The sequence below is a fragment of the Trachypithecus francoisi genome, unplaced genomic scaffold (genome assembly GCF_009764315.1).
Source record: "Trachypithecus francoisi isolate TF-2019V2 unplaced genomic scaffold, Tfra_2.0 Contig01461, whole genome shotgun sequence".
Taxonomy (NCBI): Eukaryota; Metazoa; Chordata; class Mammalia; order Primates; family Cercopithecidae; genus Trachypithecus; species Trachypithecus francoisi.
Window position 1 is genome coordinate 2,829,604 of NW_022681433.1, and position 15,322 is coordinate 2,844,925.

Here is a 15,322-nt window from a genome sequence, read left to right on the forward strand (position 1 = left end):
TCCCGGGTTTACGCCATTCTCCTGCCTCAGCCTCCGGAGTAGCTGGGACTACAGGCGCCCGCCACCTCGCCCGGCTAGATTTTTGTATTTTTTTAGTAGAGACGGAGTTTCACCGTATTAGCCAGGATGGTCTTGATCTCCTGACCTCGTGATCCGCCCGTCTCGGCCTCCCAAAGTGCTGGGATTACAGGCTTGAGCCACCGCGCCCGGCCTTAGTACTGAGTTTTAAGAATTCTTCATATATTCTAGGTACTAATGCCTTATGTATATGATTTACAAATAATCGCTCCCATTCTATGGGGTTTTTGTGTTTTATTTTTGAGATGGAGTCTTACTGTGTCACCCAGGCTAGAGTGCAGTGGTGCAGTATTGGCTCACTGCCACCTCTGCCTCTGGGGTTCAAGCTATTCTCCTGCCTCAGCCTCCTGAGTAGCTGGGACTACAGGCACATGCCAGCATGCCTGGCTAATTTTTTTGTATTTTTAGTAGAGACGGAGTTTCACCACGTTAGCCAGGATGGTCTCCATCTCCTGACCTCGTGATCCACCTGTCTCGGCCTCGCAGAGTGCTAGGATTACAGGCATGAGTCACCGTGCCTGGCTGGGTTTTTTTCATTTTTTTGGAGGTAGTGTCCTTATTTTTTAAAAATTTGTGGTAAAATAACATTTTTAATTTTGATGAAGTCCAGTGTATCTTTTTTCTTTTGTCATTTGTGCTTTTGGTGTCATGTCTAATAAGAAACCATTGCCTAATCCGAGATAACAAAGATATATCCCTATGTTTTCTTCTAAGAGTTTAATGTATTAGTTCTTACATTTAGGTCTTTGATTCTTTTGAGTTAATTTTGGTATATGCCATGAGGTCACAGTCATAGTTTATGGAATGGCGGTGCTAAACTTAAGCTCTAGTTGTTAGTCTGCTTTGGTTATGCTGAAAAGTTGGAGCATAAATGCTTTTCACGGGGATCCCTCTCCACAATGCTGCCACTTCATCACCCTGCAGGACCCTAAGTCCAGCCTCTCTTGGCCCTGAATGATTGAGAACTCTGGAACAAAGACCTTGGCAATAATGTTTTTATATCCATTTCATTTATCCTCAGTGGTCATAACAGCTCTATTCTTTCTCACGTATCCACCCCACAACATAATTTATGTTAGCTGGAAAATTCCCCCTACCTTTAGTAAGCCTCTTGGGGTGGGAAAAGCCTCACCTGTGTGGAGGCAGTGCCCCTTGCTTCTTGGTTTCGGAACCGCGTCCCTGCAGGGATCTTGGTATTATACCTTAAGGCAGCTTCCTTCCCATTTAAGAAATTAAAAAGATTTAAACAAAGAAAGAGGACAGAGTGGTGTTGGCAAAACTCATAGTCTTCACAGTATGGCAAGGGAATAATAGTTTTAGGCTCTTTTCCTGTTTGCCAGGACAGATATTAAGTGACAGGCTTTTCCTGGTTTTTCTTTTTTTTTTTGAGAAGTCTTGCTCCCTGGCCAGGCTGGAGTGCAGTGGCGCGATCTCGGCTCACCCCAATCTCCACCTCCTGGGTTCAAGCAATTCTCCTGCCCCAGCCTCCCAAGTAGCTGGGATTACAGGCGTGCACCACTGCAGTAGGCTACATTTTTGTATTTTTAGTGGACGCGGGGTTTCACCATGTTGGCCAGGCTGGTCTTCAACTCCTGACCTCAGGTAATCCACCACCTCATCCTCCCAGTGAGCTAGGATTACAGGCGTGAGCTACCGCACCAGGCTGGTTTTTCCATGTTGACAAATGATTTTTGCTTTTCAGTGAGAACAAAAAGAATAACAAAAGCAAACAGCCCCGTACTGTTTAGAAGGATCCCGTTGGCTTGCCCTGTGTATAAACTACATCCAGATTTTCTGTATAATCAGAGATTCTCAAGAGTTTCAGTTCCCCTTGCTGTTTAAATTAGCAGGACTTGAATTCCTAGAACAAAATGCCTAGCATTGTGGCGGGACTGGAGTTCCTGGTTTAGCTACTTATATTTTAAACCTCCTTCCCTTATTTTTTGGACATAGAAAAGTAGAAGATATAATACTATCAATTTTTTTTGAAGTGGTGGGCATTATTTCGTAAATTAAAAATGTTAGATGTAAAGGTTCTTATCACTTGAGTGCTGAGCACAAGAAAAGCACAAACTAGGCTACTTGTTGTAGGTCCTCTAGTTTCAGAATGATTTATGCTCACTTTACTAGCACATATTCAGTTGCCTTGAACCTTCTCAACTGTAGCTTCCTCTTACAGAACACAGTGCCCCACAAGGAAACTTTGAATCTGTGGTCTCCCCAGGTTTTAGCCGAAGCCCACAACCCACCAAGCATGTGAAGTGAGGGTCACTGGTCTTATGGGTCTTATGTCCATATACGGGTTGAATATTCCTAATCTGAAAATCTAATATCCTAAATGCTCCAAAATCTGAAACTTCTTGAGTGGCAACATGATGCTCAAAGGAAATGCTCAGTGGAGGATTTTGGAGTTTTGGATTAGGGATGCTTAACTGGTAAGCTTAATGCAAATGTTCCAGAATCTGAAAAAAATCCCAAGTCCGAAATGCTTCTGGTTCCAAGCATTTTGGATAAGCGATAGTCAGCCTGTACTTGATGTATCTCTAGAGGTTGTGAAGTCTTAGGCAGTTCAAAAGTCATGTTGTTTGGCCGGGTGCAGTGGCTCACACCTGTAATCCCAGCACCTTGGAAGGCCGAGGCGGGCAGATCACCTGAGGTTAGGAGTTCGAGACCAGCCTGACCAACATGGAGAAACCCCGTCTCTACTAAAAATACAAAATTAGCTGGGCATGGTGGTGCATGCCTGTAATCCCAGCTACTCGGGAGGCTGAGGCAGGAGAATAGCTTGAACCTGGGAGGTGGAGGTTGCATTGGATCAAGATTGCGCCACTGCACTCCAGCCTGGGCAACAAGAGTGAAGCTCCGTCTCAAAAAAAAAAAAAAAAAAGTCATGTTGTTTTAACTATTCATTGCCATTTGTTGGTTGGGCCTCTTCAACCATTGTGATCTAATCCTAGTTCAATACATTGTTAAATTCAAGTATTGAGGTCTTAGGATGAATGAGCAAGGCTTTGGGCTGGCACATAAAGCTGGGACACTCACAGGTCCTGATCTTGGGGAGTTTGGGTAAGTATATTTTATTCATGAGATACACTTGTAAAAATATACATGGTAGGCTATAGGTGGTCTCACAGTTTGTCTGTAGTAGTACAGTTACTGCTCGATTCAGGGGAGTGAGAGATGAGTCTGTTTCAGAGCCAGGTGCCTGGGAGACAACCTGGGGAGGAAGGTTGAGCCTGCAGGGCTTTGGATGTGTGAAGGTAATGATTCCCAATAGTGTTTTGTATTATTTCAAAGTACTTCTATACCATTGTTACCTCCTGCCAGGTCTCGTCTGCTTCTGTCAGTAGGTTGGCCATGTGCCCATTTCATGGATGAGGAAACTCGGCTTTGAGCATGTGGCTTGGTGTAACTGAGATTTGGGTTTAGATCGTATGAATCAATTCTACTGTACATTTTCTAGGAAGTGGTAGTAGCATGAACAAAAAAGCTGAAGAGGATGGACTCAGCACGGTGAGTTCTTTGGGATTGGGGAGGGGAAGGGTGAAAAGTACAGAAAGGGATGAGGGGATCCTACAGTGATAAGGTTTGTCCAGACAAGTTGCGAGAGTGCCCGGGAAGACTGAAACCCTCACAGGGGTGTGTGTGTGTGTGTGTGTGGTGTGTGTGTGTGTGTGTGTGTGTGTGTGTAAAAACAGCTCTATTGAGGAATAGCTGATGTATAATCTGCACATATTTAGAACGTACAGTTTGGTAAGTTTTGACATGTGTATACTTGTGAAACATCACCACACTCGAGAATGAACATTATTCATCACCCTGAAAAGTTTCCTCCTGCCCCCCAGAAGGGCTTTTTAAAAAAATTTTTTATTTTGAAATTTTTTCAAGTAAGTTTGAAGAATAAAAAAAACTTTTATGTCCCCATTACCCAGATTCACCAGTTTTTGACATTTTGATAATTTGCTTGCATCCTTTATGTATGTATATATGTATACATGTGTATATGTCTATATTTATAGGTACATACATTTGTGCACACAGACACGCATGTGTTCCCCTGCCAACCCAGTCAAGGGTAGCTTTTATGAGTGGTGCTGCTGTAGTCATTAATGTTTCAATGTGTATTTCCAAAGAACAAGAATAGTCTCTTATGGATCTATAGTACAGCCATCACATTCAGGAAAGTTACTGTTGTTTTTTGTTGTTGTTGTTGTTGTTTTTGAGTCTCGCTCTGTTGCCCAGGCTGGAGGGCAATGGCGCGATCTCGGCTCACCACAGCCTGTGCCTCCTGGGTTCAAGTGATTCTCCTGCCTCAGCTTCCTGAGTAGCTGGGATTACAGGCACCTGCCACCACGCCTGACTAATTTTGGTATTTTTAGTAGAGACGGGGTTTCACCATGCTGGCCAGGCTGGTCTCGAACTCCTGACCTTAGGTGACCTGCCCACCTTGGCCTCCCAAAGTGCTGGGATTACAGGCGTGAGCCACTGCGCTTGGCCGGGAAAGTTATTGTTAATGCAGTATTTTTTATTTCATGTTCCAGTTTTGTCAGTTTCCTAATAATCTGCTTAATAGCAAGGACATTTTTCTCCTCGTACAGAATCCAGTCCAGGGTTGTACAGTACATTTGAGCATTACCTTTCTTGAGTTACCTTTGCTTTGAACATTTCCTCAGCCTTTCTGAGTCTTTCATGCCATTGACACCTTGGAAGAAACCAGACCAACTATTTTTAAAGTGTCCAAGGGTTTTGAGTTTTGAGCCGGTGTGTGAATGTGATCTATCTGGGTTTGGGAAAAATGAACGGTTATGAGTGAGGTGGATACAGTTGGTGGGGAGGAAGTTGGAGGCAGTGGCCTTGTGCTCTGATTCCCACAGGCTTAGGTTGGTGGAAGCTGTGGTTGGGGGAATTGTTGGTAAAAGTGCTTGGGTAGGGATGGACCTGGAAAAGAAGCAGAGGTGATGGCAGGGTTCTAATGCTTGTGTTCTGGAAAATTAAAGAAATAAAGAGCAGGGAGGATTAAAGATAAAATTGGGAAAGGGCTGTTTTATGTCCAGGAGTTGTTATACATACATTTCTTCTTTCTGCACACTGTGATAGCCCTGAGGGTAACTACTTAGAAAAAAGGTTGTGAAATTTTAGGAGTTTGGGACCCAGTGGCCAGATTGAAATTCAGTGCATGTGGGGCAGTTGCCAATAAAGTCACCCTTGGGTACTTGTTCATAGCTTTAGATAGAGGAATGTTTGTTCTCCAGCTTTAAGGGATTGAGAGTGTGGTGGACCTAATTTAGGGGAAGTTCATGGGCCAATGTCTTTGCAAGTGAAACTAGGCATCTTTCCCCAATGAGAGAGCATATGGAGACATTCACTTTAAGGACGGGTTTTGAAAGGGGAGGTATTGGTAGAACTTACCAACTTTGTTATGTTGCCTAGTTATCATTTCTGTAGGTGCGTAACAGTTTATCGAGTGCAAGGAGTTACCTCTGAATCTTCTATATAAGAAAGGAAATTTAGGCATGTTTAGTAACTTGTAGTAACCTCTGGGATGCAAAATGCATTTATACTTTCTTTTACTAAGTCTGAGTAGAGAATATTTCAGTGTGGGACTTGAGTTGTCTCACCAGTAGTACAGCTTTAGAAGTCATTAGGCTTTCAGTGTTGTAAACTGTTTATCACTTATATTAAAACATCACAACCGCCTGAGACCAGTGCTCGCTCTTGGTTGCTTTGTCAGGAGACTTGTGAATATTGAATCCTTTAAAGTTTTTACATGTTTTGAGAAGTGGAATTAGTTAAAAATATATCCTATTATCAGAATGTCTGCTGGCTAGGATTTGTTATTCTGTTGTTCTATTTAAATAGAATATGTCATGTATTAGATGTTTTCTTAAATAGCCTTAGGTTTTGATAAAAAGGAAGGCCGGGCATGGTGGTTCAACCTGTAATCCCAGCACTTTGGGAGGCTGAGGTGGGAGATTGGCTTGATCCCAGGAGTTCATGACCAGCCTGGGCAACAGAGCAAGAACTTGACTCAAAAAATAAATAAAATAAGATAAGGTAAAATAAAAGGTAGTGAAGACAAAGACGACTTTATCCTCGTCCCTGGTCAGGGACCTGGTTCATAATTTAAAACTCTTGCTTCAATTTGAGAATCTATAAAGTAGGATTGATAAACTGTACTGCCTTGGATTGCTTTTGAAAATGTATGTGCCAGGGCCTGCTTTCACACGGTAAGAGGAAAGTCATTACCTATCATATGCCATGTTTTTCTTTAACTTATACCTAAAGTATTTTAGAGTACTTATTGCCTTATGTAAAATTACAAGATCATATAATCACATTCCCCCCTGTGGAAAAGTAAACTTTTTTTTTTTTTTTTTAAAGTGAAAGCAGCTTATTAAAATAAGGGAACATAGAATGGCTACTCCAAAGGCAGAGCAACTTAGACTCTCTTTGTAATTGAGTCTAAGCTAATGGAAAATGTATGATTATTTTAAAAAACTCTGTTTTATAGCAGAATTTTCTACCGGGCCACACACGAATTTTCTGCTCTTGCTGTCTTGAGTGTTAACAGTGGGAAATTGTGGACACTTACACTGAGCAGTACTTAGAATTTGCTGGATTTGCTGAAAAGTAATCCATCAGCATTGGAAACCATAAGCAGTATAAAATTGTTGATACCCATATTTATTTTTATTTTCTTTAGGTGGAGAAAGAGACCCTTGAGTTAAGAGTTTTTGGATGATGAATTTAGTACTTAATCATTAGTACATTTGTACATGTCATATTCTAGGTCAAAATAAATTATCAACATGCCACATTTGTGGTAGTTAGATAATGCTTTTATTTCCTCTTTTTTCCCCACTTTGAATCCAGATTAACATAACATGTTAATTTGTGTTTTTCTCAACTCAGTGTGGTAATTCCATTGCATTAAAGCTTTAAGCACTTTCATCTTCACTAATAATCCACTTAATCTCTCACAATAAAAAGTACTTTCATTTGTACTGACTTACATTTATCCAGTCAAAACTTTATATATTACTAGACTTTTTGTTACTTTTACCTAGCATCCAAAACCATGTTTTATGATTGGTTCATAAAGAGCTATAGAAAACAGATTTTAATATTGCAATGTATATTGCTAAATTTTCTATCTAATGGATTGCCAGAAATACTCTGTTATATACATAAAAAACTGTATGCATAATTCCTAGTGAGATAGTTATTTTCAGTACTCGAAATAACTCTCATTGAAAATTGTAATTCTGTGTTCCATTACATGCTTACCAAAAATGATTCCAGGTTGAGGGAGTGGTTGATTCCATATACTCTCAAAATTTCCAAAAAATAATTTGAGTGGACTTGATAAACTTTAAAAAGTATTAAATTCCTACACAGTATCATCTGTCACCTCCCTCTGCCAAGTTGCCTGCCTAGCCACCATTTAATTTATGATGAGATGAGTACTCTGGCCCTGGGGTTCCCATCCCACCCCCTTTATTCAGAGTGCTGTTCTTATCATATGGTATGAATCAGAACTGACCACTTATAATGCATGTTATAAGTGATTGGGTAAGATAGGCAAGCACAATTTTTAAATATTATAAAGCAAAGCATTGCTGCAATTTCTGGGTAAGTTTTCATGAAACTCATGCAGTACCATATGTCTCTTTGCTCTTAGGAATGTTCTGAGTGATCTGTTTTTTTTTTTTTTTTTAAAGCAATATTAGTTTTTCACAGCTTTGATGACATTCCTGGTCTGTTTTCTGTTGGTGGTACTATCAGGCTATGATATGATAATAGTCCCCAGGTGCATAAAATCTTAGAATTGGGACTAGGCCACATATCTCCTTTGGCTTCTTCTGCAGAGGGTCCCCTAGGCTTTGTTTATCTCCAGAGATTAGGAGTCTTTTATTTCTTACTTTTATTTATTGAGACAGTCTCACATTGTCACCCAGGCTGAAGAGCAGTGGTTTGATCACAGCTCATTACAGCCTCAAACTCCTGGGCTCAAGCCATCCTCCAACCTCAGCTTCCCAAGTACCTGGGACTACAGGTGTGCGCCACCATGCCTGGCTAATTTAAAAAAAAAAAAAATTTTTTTTTTAAGAGATGGTGTCTCACTTTGTTGCCCAGGCTGGTCTCAGACTTTTCCTGCCTCAGCTTTCCAAAGTGTTGGGATTACAGGCATGAGCCACCATGCCTGGCCTGGGGAACTTCTTGACCATGGTCCCCGGAACTGGACCCCTTTCTCATTATGGGATGCACTCTAATTTATCAATGTCCTTCTTTTTTTTTTTTTTTTTTTTTTTTTTTTTTTTTTTTTTTTTTTTTTTTTTTTGAGACGGAGTCTCGCTCTGTCGCCCAGGCTGGAGTGCAGTGGCCGGATCTCAGCTCACTGCAAGCTCCGCCTCCTGGGTTTACGCCATTCTCCCGCCTCAACCTCCCGAGTAGCTGGGACTACAGGCGCCCGCCATCTCGCCCGGCTAATTTTTTTGTATTTTTTAGTAGAGACGGGGTTTCACCGTGTTAGCCAGGATGGTCTCGATCTCCTGACCTCGTGATCCGCCCGTCTCGGCCTCCCAAAGTGCTGGGATTACAGGCTTGAGCCACCGCGCCCGGCCCCTTTTTTTTTTTTTGAGGCAGAGTCTCGCTGTGTCGCCCAGACTGGAGTGCAGTGGCCAGATCTCAGCTCATTGCAAGCTCCGCCTCCCGGGTTTACACCATTCTCCTGCCTCAGCCTCCCGAGTAGCTGGGACTACAGGCGCCCGCCACCTCGCCCGGCTAGTTTTGTATTTTTAGTAGAGACGGGGTTTCACCATGTTAGCCGGGATGGTCTCGATCTCCTGACCTCGTGATCCGCCCGTCTCGGCTTCCCAAAGTGCTGGGATTACAGGCTTGAGCCACCGCGCCCGGCCTCAATGTCCTTCTTAAAGTGTGTTAATAAATAACTCATCTAGTTCTCTAGATATAGTGTGGCCAGTTCTGAGTGTAGTGAGACTTTTATTTCCTGTGATCTGGAAATTGTACATTTGTTACTACAACCTAAGACTACCACACCTTTTTGTCACTTACAGTGGTTCATATGACACAGCAAACATTTCTGTGCCTGCCTCCAAACACATTTCCCCTTAAAAAGAAAAAAAACTATTGAACTTCCAATTTTATGTTGATTTTTAAACCCAGCATTCTAACTTGTCAGTGTAATTTAATTCTGTTGTTGATTTTATTGCTTATTTTATTTCTTCTTGTTGGCAAGTTTACCGATCTGTCTTCTGGGTTGTCATGTGATACACACAGATGTAAATGCAGAGGAAAAAAGTTGATTTTCATAATAGTCAGCAACAATAATAACTAATGCCCCACATGGTCCCCCATGTCACTTTTGAAAAAAAAAAAAAAAGCCTTTGTTCATAGAGCAGCCTTACCAAGGGATAAATGTTTTATGGCCTGGAGAGAAATACATCTCAATATAATGGCTGTGTTATTTTTTAGAAGCCAAGTTTGTTTTTCTTTACCCTTTAACTGTATTTCATTTTTTTTAAAACATTCCCATTGGAGAACTTAGAGAAAGGTGAATAAATGCAAATCAGGTGGTTTTGTTTTGATTTATTCGTACCTTTGATAAAAGGAATTGATTCTGCTGAGAATTTGACTGTTTAAGTGTGTTGCCATAGCAGACTTGCTGCCATAAAATGATTGGCATGGGCTTAAACCTTTGAATCACACCCTGGAAGCAGATAATACTTTAAGAAATCTCTAGTCTGGAATTGTTTCTTACAGAGCAGGACTCTCTTCTTCTTCCATGCTTACTTATAGTGATCCTTAGGGAATGGGCAAAATAGTAAATTTGGAAAATAATTTTTAGGTGATTGGAATCTGAGGAATAATGATAAAAAATAGTTTAACTTTGAAAAACCATGTTATGCCAGGCATAGAGCCGTGTGCTTTCTGTGTACTATCTCATCACAGGCTCAGGTAATGGTGGAATTATATTGAGCAGGCAGGAGGCTTGGTGATTTTTGTTTGGATTTTCTTTGGCTTGGGAAAGACAGATTTGCCTTTTGCCAGAAAAGAAATTCCTTCAGTGAGCTAGCACTTCAAAGTTGATGTCTCAGAATGTGGTGGAGATGCAGCCATTTCACCTGAAGGTAGTGGTGGTGGTTAAATAAACACTCCCTCTATAAGTCTAGCTTTTCCTACAGTTACGAAATTTGAGATTTTTTTTGTTTGTTTTAATGTTTATTGGTAGAAATAGATCATCAATGCATTCTTTGTGTTTATATAAACTGCATTCTCTTAAAGGTTTTTGTTTTCATTGGAGATTTTTAGCCTCCAAGTGAACTTAACATATTATCTATGCAATTGATTCTTTATAGACTTTTTTTAGATTTTAAAACTAAATTTGAGAAACTATGCATATTGTATACCTTATTTAATAATCCAAAGAATTGTTTGCACTTTCAGAAAAGTTACAAAAAGGCTGAGCACAAGTTTAATAACCTGTATGTCCTAAATTTTCCATTACTGAATAGATACTTGTTCAGTGTTATATATTGCTTGCTTTCTAATAAGTCAGATTGTCAGAGATGCTTCAGTAAATTATCTCTATATTAAAATGACATCTGAATCCCCTTTCTCTCTGAGATGATCTTGCCAGTATTAAACATTGTGCCATATGCAGTATTAGCCAAAAAGCTTAAATAAGAACCAAACTTGTAGACTGAATCTTCTAACCTTAAAATTATATACCTATATATGCATATATGGTATACTATATATTAAATTTAACATTTCAAGTAACGTATGTATAGCAAACATTCAGCCCAATACTCTTTCATGAAAAGGTATTATTCTTAAAAAGTTAATGAAAAGCTTATTTAGATAGAAATGTCTAGACACAAATACTAAGCCTGTGAAACTTGAAAGTAAAGTCTGCTGTGCTATTAAGAAAAAGAAGATTGGTTTTTAACCTATTGAATTGTGCAGAGACAAAAGTGCTTAGCATGACAAAATTACCAAAATAAAAACATTTTAGACGTTATTTGGTTCTAGCAATGTTAATTATTTTGTGTTTCTGGATAATTTAACATTTATATTTTTAAATTTTATATAAATTTCCTCTTCATAGCAAGTTTTAAAAAGCACACAAAAATAGTTCCAGCTATATATAATCGGTTATTTTTCATCCTAGTTAGCTCATCACAAGTAACTAAGCAAAACAATGCCTGAACATTCAGTTCTACTAAAATACAATATTTGAGTAGATCCCATCACTTTACCCATTGTTTGCTATGTTGGACCCTAAAACAGATCGCTGACAGATAGGACAAGTGAAATTCTCGGAGAGCCATCGGTCAGTACAATGAATATGAAATTCATGCATGCAAAGTAATTGCCTGAGCTTGTTTCCAGTTATATAGTCACTGATAACAAGCACTACGGATTTTACCTAGTTCACTATCAATACTGTTATGCTCTAGCACCGGGTGGAAAGATTATCAGTCTGCTCTTTGGTTCAATCATATATTCGGGCAGGCGTGATGGCTCTTGCCTGTAATCCTAGCACCTTGGGAGACTGAGGCGGGTGGATCACCTGAGGTCAGGAGTTCAAGACCAGCCTGGTCAACATGGTGAAACCCCATCTCTACTAAAATACAAAAATTAGCCAGGCATGATGGCGGGTTCCTGTAATCCCAGCTACTAGGGAGGCTGAGGTGGGAGAATAGCTTGAATCCGGGAGACAGTGATTGCAGTGAGTTGAGATCGTACCACCGCACTCCAGCCTGGGTGGCTGAGCGAGACTCACATCTCCAAAAAACAACAACAACAAAAAAGAGAAAGCAAGGGGAAGAATAGGTAGTGTTCCAGTCTGACTAAATCATTTGAATTTTGCAACTACGTGCTACCCCTATTGTCACTGTTTCAGGTTTGGGGCTGAGTGGTCTCATTTACACCATGCATTTCAGTGCTATCTCCTTGGGCCTACCTGTCTTGAGAGGAACCTTCCCTGTGCTGGCTGCTGTGTAACTGTACCTAAGTTACTCAGTTCTGAGTGCATCTCTGGTAAATGCTGACCATTTCTCTGAAGCTCTGACTTGGAGAACCAGAGCTTCTCTCTAATGGTTGAGCCCTCCATTAGAGTACTAGGTTCTCCAGACCCAGTCATAATCTGCCTTAAAATTGACCAAAGAGCCACTGATGATGGCTCAACAAGCTCATTCTCAGAAATCCTAGGAAGAATTCTGGTACTAACATAGGTTTGAATACATGACCGCTCTAAACCAGAAGTGATTTGGCAGAAGCCTCCATTATTGCTTTGAATAGTGACTGTATTTTTTGTTAGCCCTACTCTGGATGAGTTCTGTCTGCAGTACTATTCCGATCTCTGTTTTCTCCAGGATGGATCCTTCTCACTTGAAGGTCCAGTGTGATTGTTGATGTTGTGGTACAGCAGTTGAGGATCTGCTGGATTCTTCTTCTTCTACTGTTAGTCTTGACACAAGTCTTGAATTAGAGAATGGGGTATATGCAGTACCTCTGTGTTCTCTATCTTGCTCTAAAAAGACTTGAGTTATACCTCTCCTCCTAACAGATCTTCTAGTGGTTTGCTGGTATTGGTCTACTCTCCCTTTGTGAATTATGATAAACAGTGCCACTCTGTCTCTTGAACTGGTGAACGACTTTGGCTACTGAAGGTAGATCTTATTGGCCTTAATCTTTGGTTTGTATTTCTCACTGTAACATTACCTCTAGCTCCATTTTCCCAAACATGTCCTGCTTTAAACCGTTGGGCCTCCCTTTGCCTGAGTTTGCTACCACCTGACTGGTTTGTATGACTACTGAAATTAGTGCGTGAAGCACTAGCTCCGGGAATGCCAGCTGATCCCCCAATTCCAGTTCTTAATCTTCCCAATGTTGAGAAAGATCCTTCAGCTGAATTTTTCCCCCTTGAAGCAAGACTAGTCCTTAGAACGTTGGAACTACCACCATTGAAATTCACTGAAATTTGGCTTCTTGTTCGCTGAGCCACAGGACTAGTTGACCTTTGTTGCCTATTTGTTTTTTTGTTTTTTTTGAGGCGGAGTCTCGCTCTGTCGCCCGGACTGGAGTGCAGTGGGCAGATCTCAGCCCACTGCAAGCTCCGCCTCCCGGGTTCATGCCATTCTCTTGCCTCAGCCTCCCGAGTAGCTGGGACTACAGGCGCCCGCCACCACGCCTGGCTAGTTTTTTGTATTTTTAGTAGAGACGGGGTTTCACCGTGTTAGCCAGGATGGTCTCGATCTCCTGACCTCGTGATCCACCCGTCTCGGCCTCCCAAAGTGCTGGGATTACAGGCTTGAGCCACCGCGCCCGGCCCCAGTTGCCTATTTGTAGTATGATATCTGTTACTATCTGAAAGTGGAATGTTTGTATAATCCCCATGAATTTCACATCCTTTATTTTCTTGATTTATGTGGATTTCCAGACTAAACTGAAACTCCACTGTTCGAGTTTGTTTGACTCATAGCTCTCCAATTTTGATTCTCATTTTGTCCACTTCGAGTTGCATTTCCTGTGCCCCAAAAGGTGTTCAACTATTCTGGAAGAGAATATTCGTTTGAACTTTCTCTGGGGACTTCTGAGTCTCTGTAATTTGTTCCTTTTATTTTATTTTATTTTTTTGAGACGGAGTTTCACTCTTGTTGCCTAGGCTGGAGTGCAATGGCACGATCTCGGCTCACTGCAAACTCCACCTCCCAGATTCAAGCGATTCTCCTGCCTCAGGCTCCTGAGTAGCTGGGATTACAGGCATGCACCACCTACACCCAACTAAATTTTTATATCTGTTTAGTAGAGATGGGGTTTCACCATGTTGGCCAGGCAGGTCTTGAACTCCTGACCTCGTGATCCACCCACCTCAGCCTCCCAAATTGCTGGGATTACAGGCATGAAACACCACGCCCGGCCAATTTGTGCCATTTCTCAAGTCAGGCTGAGATGCTAGTTGTTCGTTGACCCCATCTAACCGCTGTTGCAGTTCTTCTGGTAATTCTCCGGGGGAGCCTAAAAGATTATGGTCTCTCATAAGCCGATAATCTTCTTCGTTGAGTTATTTAATAAACTGCTAATAGGCCTCTTCTCTTTGGAGAGGCTCTTGCTGCCATCTTCTCCTATTTTCACAATGATTACAGTCTTGAGATAAGGTTTCTTCACCACCACCATCTGATCTAGATCTAGACTGATTCATCCTGAGATTCCTGGCTTTCTTATTTTCCTTTCAACATTCTTTTAACATATGCCATAGTATCCATCCTTCAATTGTTTGTGCCTTTTTTGAGAGCTGCCCATCTCTTCCCAACTCAAATCCATGCCTATTGGTCTTCAGGGTTCTTAGTTTTAACTACTGTACTGTTCTTGGTTTCATAACTCTGCTGTTCAGTAAAATAACAATTATTGTCCTCTCTGCCCTCATCACTCGGCTTAGCCAAATCATCCACCAGAATACAATCCTGTTCTGTGGAACAGCTCTTGGGAGCTTGGAAGAAGAAAGTTGAGTGGGTATTTTAGTATGAATTGGTAGTATTCCACATGTACATCTAAAGTTTTCAGGGCCAGGTGTCATGGCTCATGCCTGTAATCCCAGCTCTTGGAGGGGAGTGTAGGGTGAGATGGGCGGATCTCTTGAGTCCAGGACTTTGAAACCAGCCTGGGCAACATGGTGAAACCCCTTTGCTACAAAAATTAGCAGGATGTGTAGCATATGCCTGTTGTCCCAGCTACTCTGGAGGCTGAGGTGGGAGGATCACTTGAGCCTGGGAGGCGGGGTTGCAGTGAGCCGAGATTGCGCCACTGCACTCCAGCCTGGGTGACAGAGCCAGGACCGTGCCTTAAAAAAAAAAAAAAAAGGCCGGCGCGGTGGCTCACAGCTGTAATCCCAGCACTTTGGGAGGCCGAGGCAGGCGGATCAGGAGGTCAGGAGATAGAGACCATCCTGGCTAACACGGTGAAACCCCGTCTCTACTAAAAATACAAAAAACTAGCTGGACGTGGCGGCGGGTGCCTGTAGTCCCAGCTACTCCGGAGGCTGAGGCAGGAGAATGGCGTGAACCTGGGAGGCGGAGCTTGCAGTGAGCTGAGATCGCGCCACTGCCCTCCAGCCTGGGCGACAGAGCAAGACTCCGTCTCAAATAAATAAATAAATAAATAAAAATAAAAAATAAAAGTTTTCAGATCTTGCACTACTCTAGAAGAAATATCTAGA

At 41.6% G+C, this 15,322-nt stretch overlaps 1 protein-coding gene and 1 pseudogene across 2 annotated transcripts in view; one reads left to right on the plus strand and one right to left on the minus strand.

The window, feature by feature from the left end:
- Positions 1-14,146, minus strand: part of LOC117096319 — a 48,766-nt pseudogene extending 34,620 nt beyond the window's left edge.
- FOXO1 (forkhead box O1) overlaps positions 1-15,322 on the plus strand; it is a 113,409-nt gene that overhangs the window by 35,948 nt on the left and 62,139 nt on the right. The gene's annotated exons all lie outside the window — the stretch shown is intronic.